Source organism: Balaenoptera ricei, chromosome 10 (assembly GCF_028023285.1).
Source record: "Balaenoptera ricei isolate mBalRic1 chromosome 10, mBalRic1.hap2, whole genome shotgun sequence".
NCBI lineage: Eukaryota > Metazoa > Chordata > Mammalia > Artiodactyla > Balaenopteridae > Balaenoptera > Balaenoptera ricei.
The window spans coordinates 18,359,917-18,381,041 of NC_082648.1; the positions used below are offsets into that span (position 1 = coordinate 18,359,917).

Here is a 21,125-nt window from a genome sequence, read left to right on the forward strand (position 1 = left end):
TGGAAAAATCCCCACTAAACATTCTTAGGATTCTTTTTAAAGGCATTAAGCTGGGAACAAACTCAAATGAATTCTATTCCCCTATTTGGAGACAATTCCATTCATTCATACAATCAGTCATTCAATCAACGTTGCTGGTGTTTCCTATGCTAACTGTTGGGGATAAACACGAAGACAGGGAAATCACAGGTCTCAGAATTCACAGTTTGGGATGTGAGGAGAGTGTGAACACAGAAACTTATGTAACAGACCCTATTGTAATGCTGAACTTGCTGTAGAAGAGGTATGTTTCACATGCTGTGGAGAATCCAGAGAGGGGCAAGAAGGCACGTCTGTCAAGCTGATTCAGGGAATGCTTTCTCACTCGAGATGAATCTTTAAGGATGAGTAAGATTTTGCCAGGCAGAGACAGCAGCATAAACAGAGGCACAGAAGTATGCTGAGAGCAAACGCTGTGTTTATGAGCACATGAACACTCTGGGTGGGTCTGTCTAGAACTTAGGAGGCACTAAGGCACAAGTGACTTGTGTCCATCCAGACAGCATATAACTTTCTGCAGACATTGAACTGGACTGCAAAGAAAATGTTCCGTGTACCTGAATGTTCCCTGGGGTGCTATTTATAGTACCAGGGAATATCAAAACCCAGCACTAGCCCCTGGAAGTGAAATGTGACATTCGGTCTCTTTTAGCTGGGTCAGCAAGAACCACGAGGCACAGCATTTCCTGCTTGCTGAAACCAGGCACAGTAGTTGGTGTTCTCTGGGGGAACACCTTACATCTGCATAATTGGGACATAAAATAACCATGCCGATATTAAGTCAGCCATCCTTGATGAATCTGAAGGGCATAATATGGATTACACCAAAAGAATAAATGAATACCCGAATATATGCACATAAAGTAATTAAAGCAGAAAAATGAAATTCCAGGGGTGTGAGTGATCACTGGTAGGTGAGGGGCACTGACTGTAGCACAAGAAGGGGATTTCACTTCCTTGATTTCTATTTTGTAAAAGGAATAGCCAGAGCTATGACAATATAGCTGATGAAGATACAGTACTGAAACTGTAGCGTCTAAGCATTTGCAGATGGTAAAGACTTCCCTTCATAACACTACAGCAGAGACTGTCCAGTGACCTCCAGATCAGGATACAGAGAGGAGTGTCAAGCAAAGGCCAGCACTCCAACATGCCCAGGATAAGCCAGGATGACACGTGGTATTTTTCTCAGTCACTCCTGGGAAGAAGGTTTGAAATCAACAAACACATGGGCTAGATCTGTAATTTTTTAGACGTAGATTTAAGTCTTTATGCTCAAATTAACTGTTTTTTTATTCCACGAGTATTTATTAAACACCTACTATGTCCCAGGCACTGTCCTGGGTGACAGGGACATAATAATCCCTGTTCACAAGGAGCTTACATCCTAGTGGGGAAATGGATGATAAATAAGACAAATGAGTAAATAAACAGAATATCAGATGGTGACATGGGCTGTGGAGAGAAAGAAAATCATTGGCATGAGAAGATGAGGAAATACTTTTGAAGAGGACTTGCCATTGAAATAGGGTGGTCAGGAGACATGGAAGCAAATCCCTGAAGGACAGGGGGTAGTGAACCTTACAGGTACCTGTGGGAACCACTGGGAGGGGACACTCCTGGGGTGTGAAATGAAGAGGAAAGAGCCCACTGTGTCTGGAGATGAGTAAGCAAGGGACAGAGAAGGAGGAGAGATTAGAGACTTATCTGGTAGGAAGGTTGGGGAACAAATTCTGTAGAGCTTTGGAGGGTACTGTAAAGACTTTGGGCTTTATTATGAGATGAGAATCAAGTCAAAGTAAGGGTGAGCAAAGGAGTGACGCTATAACATATTTTGGAACAATCACTCTGCTGCTGTGTGAATAGGCTGTAAGATGTCATGCACAGAAAGAAAGAGACCAGTCTCCTGAAACAGCAGACTAGAGATTTTGGTGGCCTGGGCTAGAGTGAGAGCAGTGGGGGTAGTCAGAAGTAACCAGATTCTGGAGATGTTTTGGAGGAAGAGCTGACCGGATTTGCTGATGCAATGGAAATAGGATAAGAGAAAAAGAGAGGAATCAAGAACGATGCCACAGTCTGGGGCTTGGACAACTGTGAAGACAGACTTGCCATTTACTGAGACATGGAAGATGATAGAGAAGCAGGTTTTGGAGGGGGGATAATTTGGAGTTCAATTTTAAATATGTCAAGTGTGAGATCCCCATTAGACATTTAAGTGGCAATGTCAAGTAGGCAGTTGAATATATGCGAATACAGTCGGGGAACTGGTCTCTCCTGGAGATAGAAAGATGGAGGTGATCAGCATATAGGGGATATTTAAAATCAGGGGACAAGCTGGTGAATGAGTGTAGACAGGAAAGAGAGGAGGTCTAAGAACTGAATCCTGGGAGGCTCCAACAAGAAGTCAGGAGACTGAGGAGAAATCGGTAAAGGAGACAGAAGGAGTGGCCAATGGAATGGGAGAGAAAAACAGGAAAGTAGGGTGTCTTGCAAGCTAAGTTTAAAAAAAAATATCTCAAGATACTCAAGAAGGATGGGGAAAAATTGCAGCAAATGCTGCTGATAGATTGCGTAAGATAAGTGCGGAAAATTGCCACGGGATTTTGCAACATGGAGGTCACTGGTAACCTTCCTCAGGACAGACCTGTTTCAGGAGTGAGGATGGAAGCCTGATCTGAGTTCAGTGAGTTATACAACTATCTGTATATAGTTTATGTCAAAAGTGTGGGCTCACTCATGCTCTACTAATATTTAGTTTGCTTTGTGAAAGCCAACTTAACCCCCGCTCATTGTTGTTAAAGGAAAGTCCCTGGACCAGATCGACCGACAATCCCAGTTTTCCAAGCAAGAATCGGGGCACAGAACAAGCAGAGCTGGGAAGCGGCAGCAGGAGTAGCAGCGTAAACCTGGGTACAAATACTACCTCCTAACTTCCAGATTGTGGGACCCGTGAGCGTTCCACTTCCGGTCTCTAAAGAGGGATAATGCTGCACAGGACTGACTATATGAGCTTATATGAGATGATGTACATAAAGCATCTCACTGAGCCACTAGCATGGTGGTCCTCCCATTATCCTTCCCCTCTTCTTTCATCTCTTTCCTCCTTCTAGCAGAGTTCACTGACTTGTTCAAGCCACAAAATACTTAGATTCCATGGGTTTGGAAGAAACATGGTAAAATAGTGATTTATCACACTCTATATTAACAACTGGAATAATTTTATTAGCAGAAAATTTACCTACTTTATATGGTGTTTACCTGTTCTTACATTATATATACGTATATGTCATATACAGCATATATGTATATATATGTTTTATACACACACACACACACACACACACACACACACACCATTACACTTTTTTAAGCCTTTGAACAAAAGCCCAGTTGAGGAGGAAGCCAATTCTGACTTTGTGCTGGTAATATTTGCTTACTTCCTCTTCATTTGGTCAATGCTAGCCCTCACACAAGCAATTTCATTTCAATAACTGTTTCTCTGGTATCTGGGTGCATTCTTCTGGGCATTGGTAATATGCCAGTGAACAAAGGAGCTCACCAAAATTTTACAGAGAAAAAACTTAATTGAGAAAATACTGCGGAATTTTGTTTTTAACTAATTGAGATAATACTATCATTATTCTATTTTACACACAAAATATTTTAACTTGGCAATGGTCGATGTTTACCAGAATGATCCGTGAACAAGGTGTCCTCCTTTTGGTGTATATTACATAGAAAGAATTTTGGTCATCCATTTCCACAAAAATATTATGATTCTGTCAAGGACTATTTTTATTAAGGCGCTAACTGCATCCTTTCTTTTCAAAGGTATCTCCTTGCACCTATGTAAGAAAATATCTACTGGGTCTGAGAACATAGTACTATACTATAACACTCTTCCTGCTAACCTTAAAAAATACTACTCTAAATGAAAGGATGGATTAGGCAGACTGACTACAGCAATGGTCTCAAAATATTGCTTGACCACCGATTCACCTTATAAATCTTTGGCCAAGTTTTTTCACCTATCACTGTTCCATCTATTAATGGCCATCTTCTTAATGACTCTATTATATTAACCATCTGGATTCAGATTATGGTTTACCAGGCCCTGCAAACTCTCAGTGCCTCACTGGAAGTCAGGCATGATAATAACTATCCCATCTGTCTCCCAGTATGATTATGAGAATTAAAATCAGCTGAGGTGTTGAACATCATCAGAAAACTCTGAAGTCCCATATAAAATATATGAGACTAGTACATTATTAAATACTAAAATAATTAAATTATCTGGGGAAAAATTATCATTACATTGCTAAAGCACTACTATTACATATAGTTTACCTTTGTGTGAGATACTTGCAATTTCAAAGGTTTACATAGATTTTGAACAAAATATTTTCTAATTATTGGCCCTTGGAGGGTATATCTACTACTCTGATCAATCAATGAGTTTTTAAATGCACATTTTTGTATGAATCAATCCAAGTATCATATCTTTTTTGCTCACTGTTCTATATGCAAACTAAGAACAGATCAGATGATCAACAATTTGTTCAAGAATTATTTAATTTGCAGATTTCTACTGAGCATACAATCTATTTTAAGCAGTGTCTGACCTAAAGGCATTTTCTTAATGTCATAATGGATATATTATTCGTTTATTTATTTTTAAAATTTATTGACATATAGTTGATTTACAATGTGTTAATTTCTGCTGTACAGCAAAGTGATTCAGTTATACACATATATACATTCTTTTTTTATATTCATTTCCATTATGGTTTACCATGGGATACTGAATATAGTTCCCTATGCTATACAGTAGGGCTTTGTTCTTTATCCATTCTGTATATAATAGTTTGCATCTGCTACTCTCAAACTCCCAATCCATCTTTTCCCCACCCCTCTCCCCCTTGGCAACCACAAGTCTGTTCTCTATGTCTGTGAGTCTGTTTCTGCTTTTGTTTTGAATTTTATTTTTTTATAAGCAGGCTCCTATTAGTTATCCATTTTATACATATTAGTGTATGTATGTCAATCCCAATCTCCCAATTCATCACACCACCATCCCCCGCCCCGCTTTCCCCCCTTGGTGTCCATACGTTTGTTCTCTACATCTGTGTCTCTATTTCTGCCCTGCAAACTGGTTCATCTGTACCAATTTTCTAGATTCCACATATATGTGTTAATATGTTATTTGCTTTTCTCTTTGACTTACTTCACTCTGTATGACAGTCTCTAGATCCATCCACGTCTCTACAAATGACCCATTCATTCCTTCTTATGGCTGAGCAATATTCCATTGTATATATGTACCACATCTTCTTTATCCATTTATCTGTCGATGGGCATTTAGGTTGCTTCCATCACCTGGCTGTTGTCAACAGTGCTGCAATGAACATTCGGGTGCATGTGTCTTTTTGAATTATGGTTTTCTCTGGGTATATGCCCAGTAGTGGGACTGCTGGGTCATATGGTAATTCTATTTTTAGTTTTTTAAGGAACCTCCATACTGTTCTCCATAGTGGCTGTATCAATTTACATTCCCACCAGTAGTGCCAGAAGGTTTTCTTTTCTCCACACCCTCTCCAGCATTTGTTGTTTGTAGATTTTCTGATGATGCCCATGAGTCTGTTTCTGTTTTGTAGATAAGTTCATTTGTGTCATATTTTAGATTCCACATAAAGTGATATCATATATTTGTCTTTGTCTGACTTACTTCACTCAGTATGATAATCTCTAGGTCCATCCATGTTGCTGCAAATGGCATTATTTCCTTCTTTTTTTATGGCTGAGTGGTATTCCATTGTATATATACACCACATCTTCTTTACCCATTCATCTGTTAATGGACATTTAGGTTGTTTCCATATCTTGGCTATTGTGAATAGTGCTGCTGTGAATATAGGGCTGCATGTATCTTTTTTAAGTTTTGTCCAGATATATGCCCAAGAGTGGGATTGCTGGATCATATGGCAACTCTATTTTTAGTTTTTTGAGGAACGTCCATACTGTTTTCCATAGTGGCTGCACCAATTTACATTCCCACCAACAGTGTAGGAGGGTTCCCTTTTCTCCACACCCTCTCCAGCATTTGTTGTTTGTAGACTTTTTTATGATGGCCATTCTGACTGGTGTGAGGTGATACCTCACTGTAGTTTTGATTTGCCTTTCTCTAATACAGTAAGTCCCCTACATACGAACCTTCAAGTTGCGAACTTTCAAAGATGTGAACATGCATTCGCACGTCCAATCACATAAGTTAGTTCACGTGTCTGGTGTACATTGTCACATATGTGCATCCTTTACAAGTGGTTGTGCTTTTGTGTACTTTACTGTACTGTACTGTATAGAGTACAATAGTACAGTATCTTTATTTCAAGCCCAGGATGCTGGCAGCAAGCGTAAAAGCAGCGGTGATGTAGTTGGTGCTGCTAAGAAGCACCAAAAGATAACGATGGAAACAAAAGTGAAAATAATTGAGAGAGTGGAGTGACAAGAGGAAGAAGAAGTAACTGAAGAACTGAAGAGATTCACAACGCAGGAGATGGCAAGGGGATTTTCTTTATTTGAGGAGGCACTGTTAGTATTTGAAGCACAGGACTGGAAGGTAGAATGGTACACGAAGGTTGCAGCAGCCATTCAGAATGCAATCCAGTGCTACTGTGTCATCCATGATGAGAAAAAAACAGCTACTACCCAGACATCACTAGATCGTTTTTTCAAGAGGGTAGATAGAATTGAATAAAGCAAGGAACCAGAACCTCTGTCATCAACGTCAGGCGTGAGTGAAATTGCAGCTTGCCCTATGTCTCTTGTTGCTGACGATCCTTCAGCTCTACCATCTCCCACCTCCTCCCCCTCCTCCAGTCAGTAACTCTTCTTGCCTGTTCACTCGATGCCAGCCCCTGTATGCCAGCTGTTGTACTGAACTACTGTACTTTTCAAGGTATGGTACTGTAAGATTAAAAATGTTTTCTTTACTTTTCGTGTTTGTTTATGTATTATTTGTGTGAAAAGTATTATAAACCTATTATAGTACAGTACTACATAGCCGATTGTGTTAGTTGGGTACCTAGGCTAACTTTATTGGACTTACGAACAAGCTCTCAGAATGGAACTCGTTCGTAGGGGACTTACTGTAATTAGCGAAACATCTTTCATGTGCCTCTTGGCCATCTGTATGTCTTCTCTGGAGAAATGTCTATTTAGGTCTTCTGCCATAATGGATATATAATCTCCAAACTTCAAGAACAAACATGAGACCCACCACTCTCTAAACATAAGCTGATTAATGAAGCCATTCAGAATCTTGCTTCTGAGACACCCTTACCCTTATTACGGTCCACAGCCTGCACTGCCTGTGCCTCTTCTTAAATAGCCCTGATGCCTGACTTCCCTTTTCATTCAACAATTATTTGTTGAGCCCTAAGATGCGCCAGGAGCTGTTATGGATGCTGGAAACGTACTGGTGAACAAAATAGACACATACCCTGCTCCTGGAAACAGGAAAAACAGAATTTAACAAATAGGAAAGTACAGAATGCTATAAGGTTAGGGAAAATCTCTCTGAGGAACTGACACTGGGACCTGAGATCTGAAGTTTTCAGGCATAAGAAAGGTAGTTGAGATTTCGGCCTATTAGATCATCTTAGGAAGATTGGGGAAAAAAAGACAAAAATTAGAGTCTTTGATGTTTTATGGCATGAATGAAAGTGAAAAGACTTGTTACAGGTTGGAAGACTTTTTCAGAAACAAACTACAAACGCCAACTGTGAAAATATTCCTGGCTGAGAATATGCCTTGAAGAAAGCTATTAAAAACTGAAGAACTTAAACCCTGTTCTTTGTGCCTTATGTAAATAGCTCCAAAGTGTCCCAGAAATACTTTTATAATTAAGTGAATAAAGCCTTATTTACCAAGTCATTTCCAAAGCCAAACACGTCACTTCCTCTTCCTCTTCATGGGCAATCCACACAAGACAACAAAGTAGTAAGACCCAGTGACCTTGATCACCTACTCATCTTCCATCACATAGACATAACTAGATGTCCTCAATGATAATTACACTACCTCTATGAGCGACTGAGTTAACCACCATCAATCTCTAATTCTTAGAGTTTGGGCTGGATTTGCAGGGAGGGGAGGAAGGACAGGTGTGGGAAAAAAGAAACGTGCAAACCATTTAGTAAATAAAGAACTGGATTAAACAAAGTTGTGGTAACTATATTCACAGGAATACACAACATTTTAGTAACAGCGCCTCTGATCACAAATTAGAAGTGCAGAAGTCAGCAAGGGACTGCTACACCTCTGGCCAGGGTCTGCGGCCCCTGTCCAGCAGGAGGAAGTTTCAGAAGAAGAGACCTTCGGCCCTTTACCCCTTAAGAATAAGGGTGTAGAGTCTCTCAGGGGGGAATGAGACAGGCTGGGACCTGGGACCCTTTGCTGCAGTGCTGCAGAGCTTGTACCTGGACACACCTCTCCTCCAGCAACAAAATACAAAGAAACTGTATGGGACTAAAAATAACTGTGTACATGCCCAGCTGGGGCAAAATTATGGACAAAAAAGAGACCAAAAAACCCAACTGCCACTCCTGAAGAACCTGGAGCAAAAGCAGGGTAGTGTGCATGCGCCCTGAACAAAACACCACAAAGGGGTGGGCAAACCACTGAAGCCACTCCTCCGGCCCTAGCCCTGGACACACCCCTACCCTCACCCCCATATAAGGAACAAGCTCGCCCCCCCTTGGGGAAGCAAGCAAGCAAGGGAACCTGTTGTTTGTTCTCACTCCCCACCCCTGCTGCAGCAGGGGCCCCAATAAAGCCTTGCCTGAAAAAAAAAAGTTACAATATTCTTGGAGAGAGAGGGTATCTTTTAGGCATGTCTAACAATGTAAAAAATTAGCATCAGAATCAAAGAATACAAAATGTTCTGCAGAATCACTGTAGGACAAAACTGGAGATTAGGGAGAAGGCTGTAATGTCCCTACATCCAGGTCATAAAAATAACTAACCTTAAATCTAGGCTTCTTGGGAGCACCAGGAAGCCAAAAAGTTTGAAATCCTGGAAGCGACCCACTTGGATTCTATCCACGGTGAAGCTCGACCAGATACAACCTAAGCCCTAAACAGATGAGAGGAGGCTCTAAGGTGTCCAGAATTAGGAGAACTGAGTAACAGACTGAATCAGATTAAGCAGACTAGTGGCCAGTGAAATAACTTTAATACCAAGAATTTCTGTAAGCAATGAATTTGTATTTTAAAATGCTCTCTTGCTTTTGAAGATGGTAACAAAAGACTCCATTGTTTTAAATTTAATACAGGATATATCAGATTATTATAACTCTCACCATACTTCACTAATTCAATATAAGTTTCTCAGATGCACTGGGTGATTTTTGGACCTAACTTGTTCTAGATTCTTCTTCCTCTAGCTTCTTTCTATCATTCTGTTTCTATTGTACCCGTAACCTACATTCCTCGCCTTCCTAATTTTATACTTGGGAGGAAGGGGATAAATGCCATAAATATTGCTGAATAAACATGGTTTCATAAACTAAAAAACAAATGAGGCTGTCAAGCTAAATTTTGCTGGTTTTGTTACACATGTAACTTTATGCTGATACTTTAAGCTGGAAGAGTTGGCACTTCTATTTTCACGCTTCACAATCCAAAGGAAAAATCTTTGTTTTGCTCTGCTACTCCCTCCAGATTTCTCTTTTATAGGAAGGAGGAGTAAGTCTTCCTTGTCATGCAGTTTTCAAGCTAGAAAAATTACCAAGCCTTTCAGTACTTAGAACACCACCAAGTACCATGATTAAGAAGAGGAATCAATGTCAATGTTAGATGTGGGTCTCAAGTCCTAATAGAAAAGCAGGGATTTTGATTTGCAACCCTTTAGATAGGCCTGAAAGGCTGTCACTATATGCCAGCTGCTATTAGTGATTAAGTCAAAACATATGCTTGCCCCTATTGATGAAAATATCAAGTTTTTGTCCATAAGAACATGAGCTCACACATCTAATTGCATCTAACCCATTCATTTCTATGTACCCTCACCCATGTATCCACATGGACTCCCACACATAATTATGCTTCACCCACACACATAATTTAATTTCTCGCCCATATGTTAATTATATCCTCAACCTAGGCATCTAAATACACCCCCCCCGCCTCACATCTAATTACAGCCCCCCTCTTCTGAATGTAATTACACCATTCAGCCACCCATCTAATTATGCCCTCCTAGACTATTTAATTGCACTGCCCTGCTCAAGGACCTAATTACATTCTAACCAGTGCATCAATGAAGCCCCCAGCCCTCCAACCATATTCTTCAGATGCACATCTCTTTATCTCTGTATCCCACTTTATTATTTCAACTAAAGACTGGCAAGTTCCCACAAGCAAATTCCTAGTAAGTATGGCGCCCAACAAAACAGGCAAAATAATGACAAGATGCAGCTGAATCAAAAGCAGCTTTGGTCCTTTCCAGTAAATAAGCTTTTTCCAATATTTGCTTTTTTGGTTATTTAACCAGCCCCCTTGGAAGTCCAAATTAAAATTTCAGATGTTTTCTTATTTCACATGTTTAAGCATTTTTATGATGAAAATATCTAGCAATTAATTTATTTCAGAGACAAATGCTTCTCATTACAGATATTTAATTATTGAACCCTTTAAAAAGATATTACCCAAAACTTCACCTGGGGATATATATTTATAAATACTAATTACAGAATATTTGTACATCCCTACCACTCAAAAAAGGTTAATAACTGTTCTTCAGTTATACAAAATGAATTTCCAGAAAGTTGTTGTTAAGATCTGTATTCCCCATTCCACTAATAAAATTATGATTTTTAAAAAGATTAGCTCAGTATTAATAGTCTTTCTACATAGGCGGCATCTCTGGAAATTGAATGATGTGAATATTTATATATTGGGTACTGTTTCCCTATTAAACTTTCTGACTCAATCCATTATAAAAAAAAATAACACTTAAGCATTCCAAGGAATATTATGTATTTTTCACATATTATTCTGGACATAACTTTTGGAAGCCAAAAATAAAACATCAGTTCAGATTGTAAGAACAAATCTGACTCCTTATTAGATCTGTTCCTTTTACTTTGCTTAGTCATGCTGACTCTGCACCTTTTGTAAAAGAATGTTGCCTATAGCCTGAAATATATAGGATGGCCTATTCTCAGGGCTCTGACCTTTAAGAGTCCATTCATATAGAGATAAAAAGATGCAGAACAGAAAATAATTTTTGTCTTGTTGGAAGTTGGCAAGAACATCATGACCTACGTGGACAGCTGCAAGAACAAAGGATTCCGACCCCAAGAAGTCTGCAACAACTAACCAAGCCTCTCACTCACCTCAGCCATAAAAAGAAACGAAATGGAGTTATCTGTAGTGAGGTGGATGGACCTAGAGTCTGTCATACAGAGTGAAGTAAGTCAGAAAGAGGAAAACAAATACGGTATGCTAACACATATATATGGAATCTAAAAAAAAAAAAAAAAAAAGGTCATGAAGAACCTAGGACGAGAATAAAGACGCAGACCTACTAGAGAATGGAGTTGAGGACACGGGGAGGGGGAAGGGTAAGCTGGGACAAAGTGAGAAAGTGGCATGGACATATATACACTATCAAATGTAAAATAGATAGCTAGTGGGAAGCAGCTGCATAGCACAGGGAGATCAGCTCGGTGCTTTGTGACACCTAGAGGGGTGGGATAGGGAGGGTGGGAGGGAGGGAGACACAAGAGGGAAGAGATATGGGGATATATGTATATGTATAGCTGATTCACTTTGTTATACAGCAGAAACTAACACATCATTGTAAAGCAATTATACTCCAATAGAGATGTTAAACAAAAAAAAAGTGCTCTGTTGAAACCCTTTGAGGAGTTCACGTTTTTTGGGCACGAGCCACCCGACCCCTTGCATGGCCCTGCAATAAACATTTTTCTGCTCCAAACGCCAGTTTCAGTTTGTTTGGCCTCACTGTGTGTCAGGCACACAAACTTGCTGTCAGTAACAAGATGACCATTCATCAGATTTATTGAACATTTCATATTCAATTCCTGGTTAACTGAAGTTTGTTACTGATCTTGTTTCTGACCCATGGACGCTAAAGCCGTAAGGGGGACTGACTGACTTCCCTGGTGGTCCAGTGGGTAAGACTCCGAGCTCCCAATGCAGGGGGCCTGGGGTCGATCCCTGGTCGGGGAGCTAGATCCTGCATGCTGCAACTAAGACCTGGCACAGCCTAAATAAATAAATAATAAATAAAATATTTTTATAAAATAAATAAATAAAGCCGTAGGAAGGCTGCGCCTGTGCTTTAAGCCAGAGGTTGGCCACATTTCAAAAATTCTCAAAACTGGGAGGCTTTTTATGGTGGAAAAGAAAGGAAATATGAAGGGCATGCACATTGCAAAGGTAGTGACCAGTGATTCTTAGTAGTGAAGCAGAAAGTGGCAGCCGCAGCAGCAGAAACTATACCTCATGTCATGGCGAGACTTTGTCTTCTCAGCTCCCAAGGTGGAAACACCACTGAAGGATTCTTTTTCTGCAAATATGCTCAGTTCCTCTTCCTGCTGATGAGCCTTACCCTAGAGCCTGCCTGCCTGCACCCAAGTCCTGCCTTAACGTTTCTTCTGTAACCGCTGGCAAGTTACTTAACCTCAGTGCCTTACTCTTCTCATTCGTAATAATGGTATCCACCTTGTACAGTTGTTGTGAGGATTAAATGAGTTCTGTCTGGCACAAGGTAAGTGATCAATAACTGTTATTTTTATTTTTAATGGACCCAGATTTTCTCAGCAACAAGCCTAGAAACCTTGGAGTCATGTTCGCTCATCCCTCAATATCACCCTCACACCTACCTCTTCAAAAGCTCTTCTATGCTTTTTCTCTTTCCACTTTCATTGGAAATATTTTTACAACAGCTGGTTACTATTAGTTGGCTTCTAGTTCTTATCCCCCATCCCCCCTTCACTCTCATATACTAGTTATTCTTCTAAGACAAAGGTGATGGTATCACAGGTGTTTGCAGTATGTCCAAATGCGTCAAATAATGCTCATTAAATACATGTATCAATTATCCCTCAATAAATCATTAAATAAACAAACAAAGGCTAATGCAAATCACTCCCCTACCAAAAAAGTACAAAATGTACTATGTTGTCTGCCGACAAAAACGTTTGAGATCTTCACAGAGGCACTCAGGACGCACCAACACCCCAAACTCCCTGCTCATCCTTTTCTCAAACCACATCATCTATGCTCACAGCCAATATTCTCTCCACACCATTTTATTTACGACGGTTGGCCTCCAATACAGCCCAAATTTCTTGTCTCCCTATATTTTTGTTGAGGCTGCTACAGTGACTCTTCCCCTCCCCCCTTCCCTACTCTATTATCCACCAACCAAATTATTTTTCACCCTTAAGATTTATGAAGTGTCTGCAGGTATTGTGTCCAATAAGATCCTGTACAAATTCAAGGAAATGTTCAAAAACTGAAGCAGATCAGAGGAACGTTAGGATTCATTTATGCTCAATGAGTCATGAGAATTAGGTATTAAAGCTGTGCACGGTGGCTTGTAAGTATATGTGGAATTGAATCAAATCATTTCTTCAGTACGTCAGAGACTTTTAAACTTATTACTGTTGATGTCATTATTCTGTTTGCTTGGAAATGGAAGTCTCTTGTTTTTTGAACAAGGCTGTAGGCAGAAAAACCCCGTCAACAGAAACAAAAATAGAAAAACAAAAGAGAAGATGTTGTTTGAGGTCAAGGTGGGCGCCCTCCCCTCCCCGACCTCTAGGTCTCTCTCATTTCTGAAAGTGACACTGAGACACCCCAAGGAATTTGATGGTGCAGAAAACTGCTAACCTAATCAAATTCCTTTTTTTTTTTCCCCAGAAATGAAGAACCACAAACATCAAACACATTTCAGCTAAGGACATTTGGCAAGTATTTACTGAGTGACAACCAATCATATACCAGTCACTACACAACATATTGGGGCAAAAAACCTGACCCCCCGGCTCTATGTTTATTCCACTAAAATGTGGTGGGAATTAAGGCATCTGTTTTGTTTTCAATTATAAATAGTGTGCAATTACTCAGTAATGGAGCAGATTGTTAAACTGTTAATCCAATTTAACTGACTAAGTATCTGAACTAGCAGAACCGGATCAATTGCCTGCTAATTAACTATTAAATTAATTATTAGGTTTAAAAAAAGCAAACCCAGTACTGTCCCATATATAACTATTCCATTAAAAAGTGAAGAAATCATGCGGGAGGGATAAATTGGGAGATTGGGATTGACATATACACACTACTATATATAAAATAGATAACTAAAAAGAACCTACTGTATAGCACAGGGAACTCTACTCAGTACTGTGTAATGACCTATATGGGGACAGAATCTAAAAAAGAGTGGATGTATGTATATGTATAACAGATTCACTCTGCTGTACAGCAGAAACTAACACAACATTGTAAATCAACTATACTCCAATTTAAAAAATTAATAAAATTTTTTTTTAAATGCAGAAATCAGACAGAGAATATTCTCTTCAAGAATAACTGGCTCCTGAGGCTTCCCACCTCCCCCCAACTTTATAAAAAATTATCTGTCATCCTTTCTTGTGAGAAAAAAAAGGAAAAGAAGTTGTTTCCAGAGCATCCCTTTCTTCCCAGCATTGCTCCCTTAATCATCTCCCAGGGCACCGCCATACAAACCTCCAATCAGCTAAATTTTATAGGCTCTAAAGTCCCCACTCACACTCCTACCTCTACTTATTTCACCCTACCATCTTCTCCCCTTTTTTCAGTGTGACCCACGTATATCAGAATCACCCTGATATGCATATTAAAGATGAGTATTCTTGGTCCCACTTCTGCCCTCTTGAATCACAATCTCTGAGTAGAGCATGAAAAGCTAAAGTTCTCCTATACAATTCATGTGCACAATAAAGTTTGTGACCCACCAGATCCTACCAACCCTCAAACACAACCTAAGGTCTTCCTTCCTTAGAACTTTCCCTGACCAATCTCATCTTCTGGGATCGTCATCCACAATCCTGCCCACTGCCACCAAAGAGCTACAGTGCCGACTGTCACTCCTTCTAACCAAACACTCTAGACACTTAGCGTTTGGCACCAATTGCTAGTCCATTTTGTGTATATACCCATCCTCCACAAATAGAAAATACGCTGCCCAAGAGTATAAAGCATGTCTTGTAACTTCTAATGTCCTCAGACATTATATACTGACCACAATAAGTATGTAAAAGTTCTCATTCATTCATTGATTGACTTACCCAGAGATGCTAGGAATATAAGCAAATAAAGCAAATCTGTTAACTTTTCCAGACTACTGGTATAGAGGTTAAGGATACACAGCTGAGCTAAAAGAGTCTAGCACACAAGAGTTACAAAATCAAATGTCTACAGAATCCAGGCAGGAAGCACAAGCAGAGTGGAGGGAAGACAATAGGGAGTGCTAAGAACTATGGTAAACAAAAGACACCTGACCAAACCAAAAAGAGCAGGAAGCGATCCCTACCCTGTTATGGTACCCAGTGCTGCCAGATATACTGATTTTTTTTCTAAGCAATACTAAAAATCCAGATTTTTATATGAGATCTAGTTTTTAATGTTGGCAATATAGTACAGATGACTTTTTAAATTTAAACAGTAAAAGCCAAACAAAAGACATTTGAGGGCCAGGTTTGGCTTGCTGATAGCATTTTCTCCTCTAGAACCCAGGCAGGGCCCTAGCAGACTTATATTAATTCAAAGGGTAGGAGGTTAGGGACTTCCTTGGTGGTGCAGTGGTTGGGAATCCGCCTGCCAATGCAGGGGACACGGGTTCGAGCCCTGGTCTGGGAGGATCCCACATGCCGCGGAGCAAGTAAGCCCGTGTGCCACAACTACTGAGCCCGCGTGCCGCAACTACTGAGTCTGCGGGCTGCAACTACTGAAGCCCATGCACCTAGAGCCCGTGCTCTGCAACAAGAGAAGCCACTACAATGAGAAGCCCACGCACTGCAATGAAGAGTAGACCCCGTTTGCCGCAACTAGAGAAAGCCCGTGCGCAGTAACAAAGACCCATCGCAGCCAAAATTAATAAATACATAAATTTTAAAAATATATTTATATAATCTTAAAAAAAACCCAAAGAGTAGGAGTTAAGAGATGAGTGTGAATCTTCAATTATTCAGAAAGATATAGGAAAATGCATGTTTTAGGGAAGTTTTAGCCAAAGACTGGGGAAGACTCTCTTCCCCTTTCCAGGACCCAAAGAAGGAGGTCCTTTTAGAAGGCAGTCTGTGAAAAATTCAGGATTCAAAGAGACAAAGAACAGATCAAAGGTTTTTTGAAAAGTCTCCCTAATATCAGTTTAAAATAATATTAAGTCATATTCAGATAGTCTCATCCTAAACAGTCGTTTGTTTTCTAACCAAAATGGGATCATCTTATCCTTGCTGTTGCAACATGCATGTTTATTTAACAAGATATGATGCACATCTTTCCACCATTGTTTTAATACCCTCATTCTATTTGACGGGATAGGTGGCTCATAATTTAACCGATTCCTTACTGTGAATATTTTAGGTGGTTCGCAATTCTTCACTATGATAAACAACACTGCTATAAACATCTTTGGATTGTGGCAAATCCAGGAAGGTGGATGGGGAGGGAGGGATGAGCTCACTCTATTTTCTCCTTTGGTATAAACAATCAGGTTGGCTTAATTTTATGTAAAGTTCCATGCAAGAGCCTCTTCAAGACCGCTTTTCAGCAAGATTGCCATCCCTAATCCATTCCACGCAGATTTCCTCATGCTGTTACTGACCTGATACATACAACCTTGAGAACTTGATCAGTTATTTTAAGGTAAATCCTTAGATGTGGAATCGCTGGGTCAGATAAGAAGCACATATTTAAGGCTTTTGATATGCACTGCGAAATTTCTCACCAGAAAAACTGTACCAGGTTCACTGACCCCAGTGCGCCCTAACAACTTGGGTCATATCAATAAAAGTTCGCAACTGAGTAAGTATTCATCCATTTCCATAAGAAAAACAGAGTGGAAATCTCCTTATGTACTCTCACAGCTATTTCAGACATACCAAGGGAGAGACTTTATTGTGTTGTAATCATTCTGTGGCGGATTACTTAATCTGAGAGGAAAGGCAGTTCAGTTTAACTGGTTATATTCACACAGTTTGGCATCAGTGGGCCTGAGTTCGAATCTGGGCTCAGCTTGGACTCACATCTTGGAACCAGTTTCTAGCTGGGAGATCCGGGCAAGTCACGTAACATCTCTCAGCCTCAATTTCTACAAGTAAAATGGAGACAGTAAACCAGCTGTATATGCTGGAATTATCAGACGATATGTGCAAAACATTTAGCAAAAAGTCTAGCACATACTAAGTTCTCAGCCAACTACAGCTCTAGAGTATATCCACAAAACCTAATCAAATTACAAAAATATAATTAACCCACTCTTTAGTAGATTTTATTTAATATATTTGATTTTCATGAATATCTCTTAGACGTTTTACTTAAAGTGTAACAGTTTTAGAAATTGAGTTTATTTAAATAAATGTATCTATTATTTCTGCTTTAAAATAAGAACACTGAATTAAAACAAAAATATGTTCAATATAATTTTTCTTCTAAATAGAAATATTTCAATTAAGGAACTTATAGAGGAGTTATAAGCAGTTTATACTCATTGCTTTATTTGCATAGGTGCTTGTTGTAGAGTCATAATTAATAACTTGAAACATATTTGAAACTCCATTAAAATATGTCTTTTTCCTATTTATTTGGCCATCTTCACTTGCATCCACTCTTCACTGCTACCGTGTCTCTCCTGAAATATGACAGCCTTTCATGTGCTGTACGGTAGTTCCATGATGTCTTTCATTTCCCATAGATACATAGATTTCCTTTTTCTTCTTTCAATTCCCAATAAGATTCTCAAGTAAATGAAGCTTTCGTTGTTTTGTCAGCAGCGGCCTTGATGGACCATTTGGCTCACATAACACTTAGCTGACTCAGTGAGAAAAAATGTGCATTGACAGGGTGATTTTCAAGGCTAGAATGATTTCCTTTCAAGTGTACTAAACCTAATGCCAACCCTAAAGCAGCACTGGCAACAGAAAGTTCGGGGTTGGCCAATTTAACCCTCAGCACTTCTCAAACACATCTTAACTGAAGAAAACTTTGCAGACAGATAGAACGATAACATATACAGACTCTATATTTATACACGTAATATAATATACCTAAATTATTTGTCAGTCATCGTCTAAGTGTCCAGGTCATGGAAAGGACTCAAAAGTCATGGAGACTATAACAGTTAAACACACAAATGACAGAGTCAGGGATTCTTGCCACTTACTAACCATGTTACCTTGAGATGACTACTGAACCCCTCTAAGCCTCAGCTTTCTCTTCTATAAAATGGGGGAACATAAAAGAAACTACCTTCCTAGAGATATTGCGAATTAAATAAGGTGATTATTATAAAAAGTGCCAAGCCTGGCACTTAGAAATCACTCAGGAAATATTAGCAATTACTAACCTTAATTAACCAGTAACTTAAGAAACCAATAACCACATTGCTTTGATCTCCTCCCTGTTTTCGATCATTTTTCCAATGCCCACTTTCCCACACCTTCCCTGCCTGTCCCCATATGCCACATTCCACACATCCCTCCACTGTTCTGCTTAAAACTTCTCTCAACTATCTGGAAAACGTGATTCACCAAGATCCCAGTGGTTTTTACAAACTAAAACATAAAATCTGTGTTGCCTCCAGGCACTCTCTTTTAAAAGCCATGACATTATCTATAACATTTTATTGCCAGTATTTTTATTAATATGATAACAGTTTGCCTTTTCCCCCCAAGTTTTCCTAGCCCTCACCTCATCCACCCCACATCTTATAAATCCTCACCACGATTTATTTCCCTGAACCTAAATCTTCATGTTCGAAATCCTTCCTTGCCACTATCTGTTCATTATGGAAACGAACAAATGAATGATAAATGATAAAATGCAATGAAATGATAATATGCACTGAGAACTTAATGCCGATCATTGACTTTTAAATTTCGACCTGTTCTATATTCTTCCTTCTGAATATTACAGAGCACTCCGCTACTTCTGTTATAAGGCCTTTTCCATGAAAGGTGATCATAATCTGAAAAAGAAGTCTTAGAGGATTACTTAATTTATGGCCTTTACTAATTTCCAGAAAAGTCACCAAGTTTTCAAGTCAAAGATGATTGTTCTAACTGCCCAGACTACACATTGGTGTAGTGTCTATAATTTGGCTGAAATCTTTTTCCTTGTTAGAGTTCCAAGGGGTTAAAAAATTATTACTGTCTCTGGCCAGTGGCTGTTTGGGAGCTATATTGATTGGTTTGTTTCCTAAACATATTGGCTCCGCAGTACTACAAAGACTAAAAAAGGTTTCCCTCCAGCAGCTGAGCCAAGATAACTTAAAAACAAGCAGGGAAGCAGTATGTTAATTGAAAAGATGGTGGTATTATAAGAGCAGTCCTTTCAAAATGCAAATCCCACACATTCATTTTGCAGGAAAATTGGTTCAGGGATATCTGACGGCTGGAAGATTGAAGAAAAGAGGGAGCACGATGGCCTCAACACAAGAGCCCAGAGCCTGGGGATGCCAGCTCATGGCAAGGAGGAGACCCAGGAGTCACCCTTCTTCTGGCTGCATCACTGCTTCTGCCCTTTAGTTCTGCTTGGACAGAGGGCAGAGACTGGCTAAGCTGACATCTCTGACAATGATTTTAAATCTTCAGAAATAGCAGCAATTTCTCCATTGTGGTGACTCATAAGATTGATTTCACTGCAACACCTGAGACCCTGTATTGATAAATAACCACAAAAGGGCAAAAATACAGTAACAGAAAGGGTTCACTGTCACCCTATTTGACCATCACCACAGGTTTCTCTTACAGGCTTCAATCTGAGGCAGTCATTCTGGGGTTTCCCAAGTGACTGCTTCTGATGTGGGGCTTTTCCACTCTGGTTTGTGATAATGAACTCCAAGTTTCTTTATATATATATATATATGTGTGTATATATATATATATATACACACATATATATATACATACACACACATATACATACACATATACACACACCAAACCTAGGCTGTGCAGTCTACTGGTATTACAGCTGGTGATTTTATACAGCAAAACCAAGCAGCTTCATTCATTCATTCATTCATTCTTTCATTCCACTAAAATTTACTGAACCTCTACCATGTCCCAGGCATTAAGCTAATATCTGAGACACTATAACACAGAAGAACAAACCTGAAATATACATGATAGCCCTTTCTCAAGGCCCTGCCTCCCAGGCTTGACTTTTAAAGCTATAACACTCTTCATTCATATAGAGGATAAAAAGTTGCAGAACAGAGAATAACATCTGTCTTCTTGGAGGTTTACAGGAAGTCATGACCTGACCTACAGAGACAGCTGCAGGAACAAAGGATTCCGGCACCAAGAAGCCTGCAACAGCCAGCCACACCTCTTCCCCTTTTAGTATAAAAGAAGCCTGAATTCTAACTCGGGTAAGATGGTTCTTTGGCACACTAGTCTGCCATCGCCTCGGTCTGCAGGCTTTCCAAATAAAGTCGCTATTCCTTGTCCCAACAACTCGTCTCTCCATTGACTGGCCTGTCGTGTGGCGAGCAGTACAAGCTTGGACTCAGTAACAGTACTATGGCTCCCTGTCCCCCCAAATTAAATACTGTCTCTGGGAGCTTCCAGGAACAGTGGAAGCTGTCTCTAGTGAGAAAGAGAACCTTGAATCAAATACTTAAACAACTGAATTTAAAGTGACAAATGAGAGGTACCTGGAGGAAGGTCCCTCTGAGGAAATGACACTCAAACAGGATCCAAGGAATTAACATAAGTGAACTAGAAAAGAGGAGACAAGAGTCTCCCGGGGAAAGGGAGAGAGGGTCAAGAAGCTCTATAGAAAGA

The 21,125-nt window shown here is 39.7% G+C and overlaps 1 protein-coding gene across 2 annotated transcripts in view; it reads right to left on the reverse strand.

Annotated features, from left to right (window-relative positions):
* The window catches only part of ST8SIA1 (ST8 alpha-N-acetyl-neuraminide alpha-2,8-sialyltransferase 1), a 148,520-nt gene that overhangs the window by 60,883 nt on the left and 66,512 nt on the right, over positions 1–21,125 (reverse strand). The window lies entirely within an intron of this gene.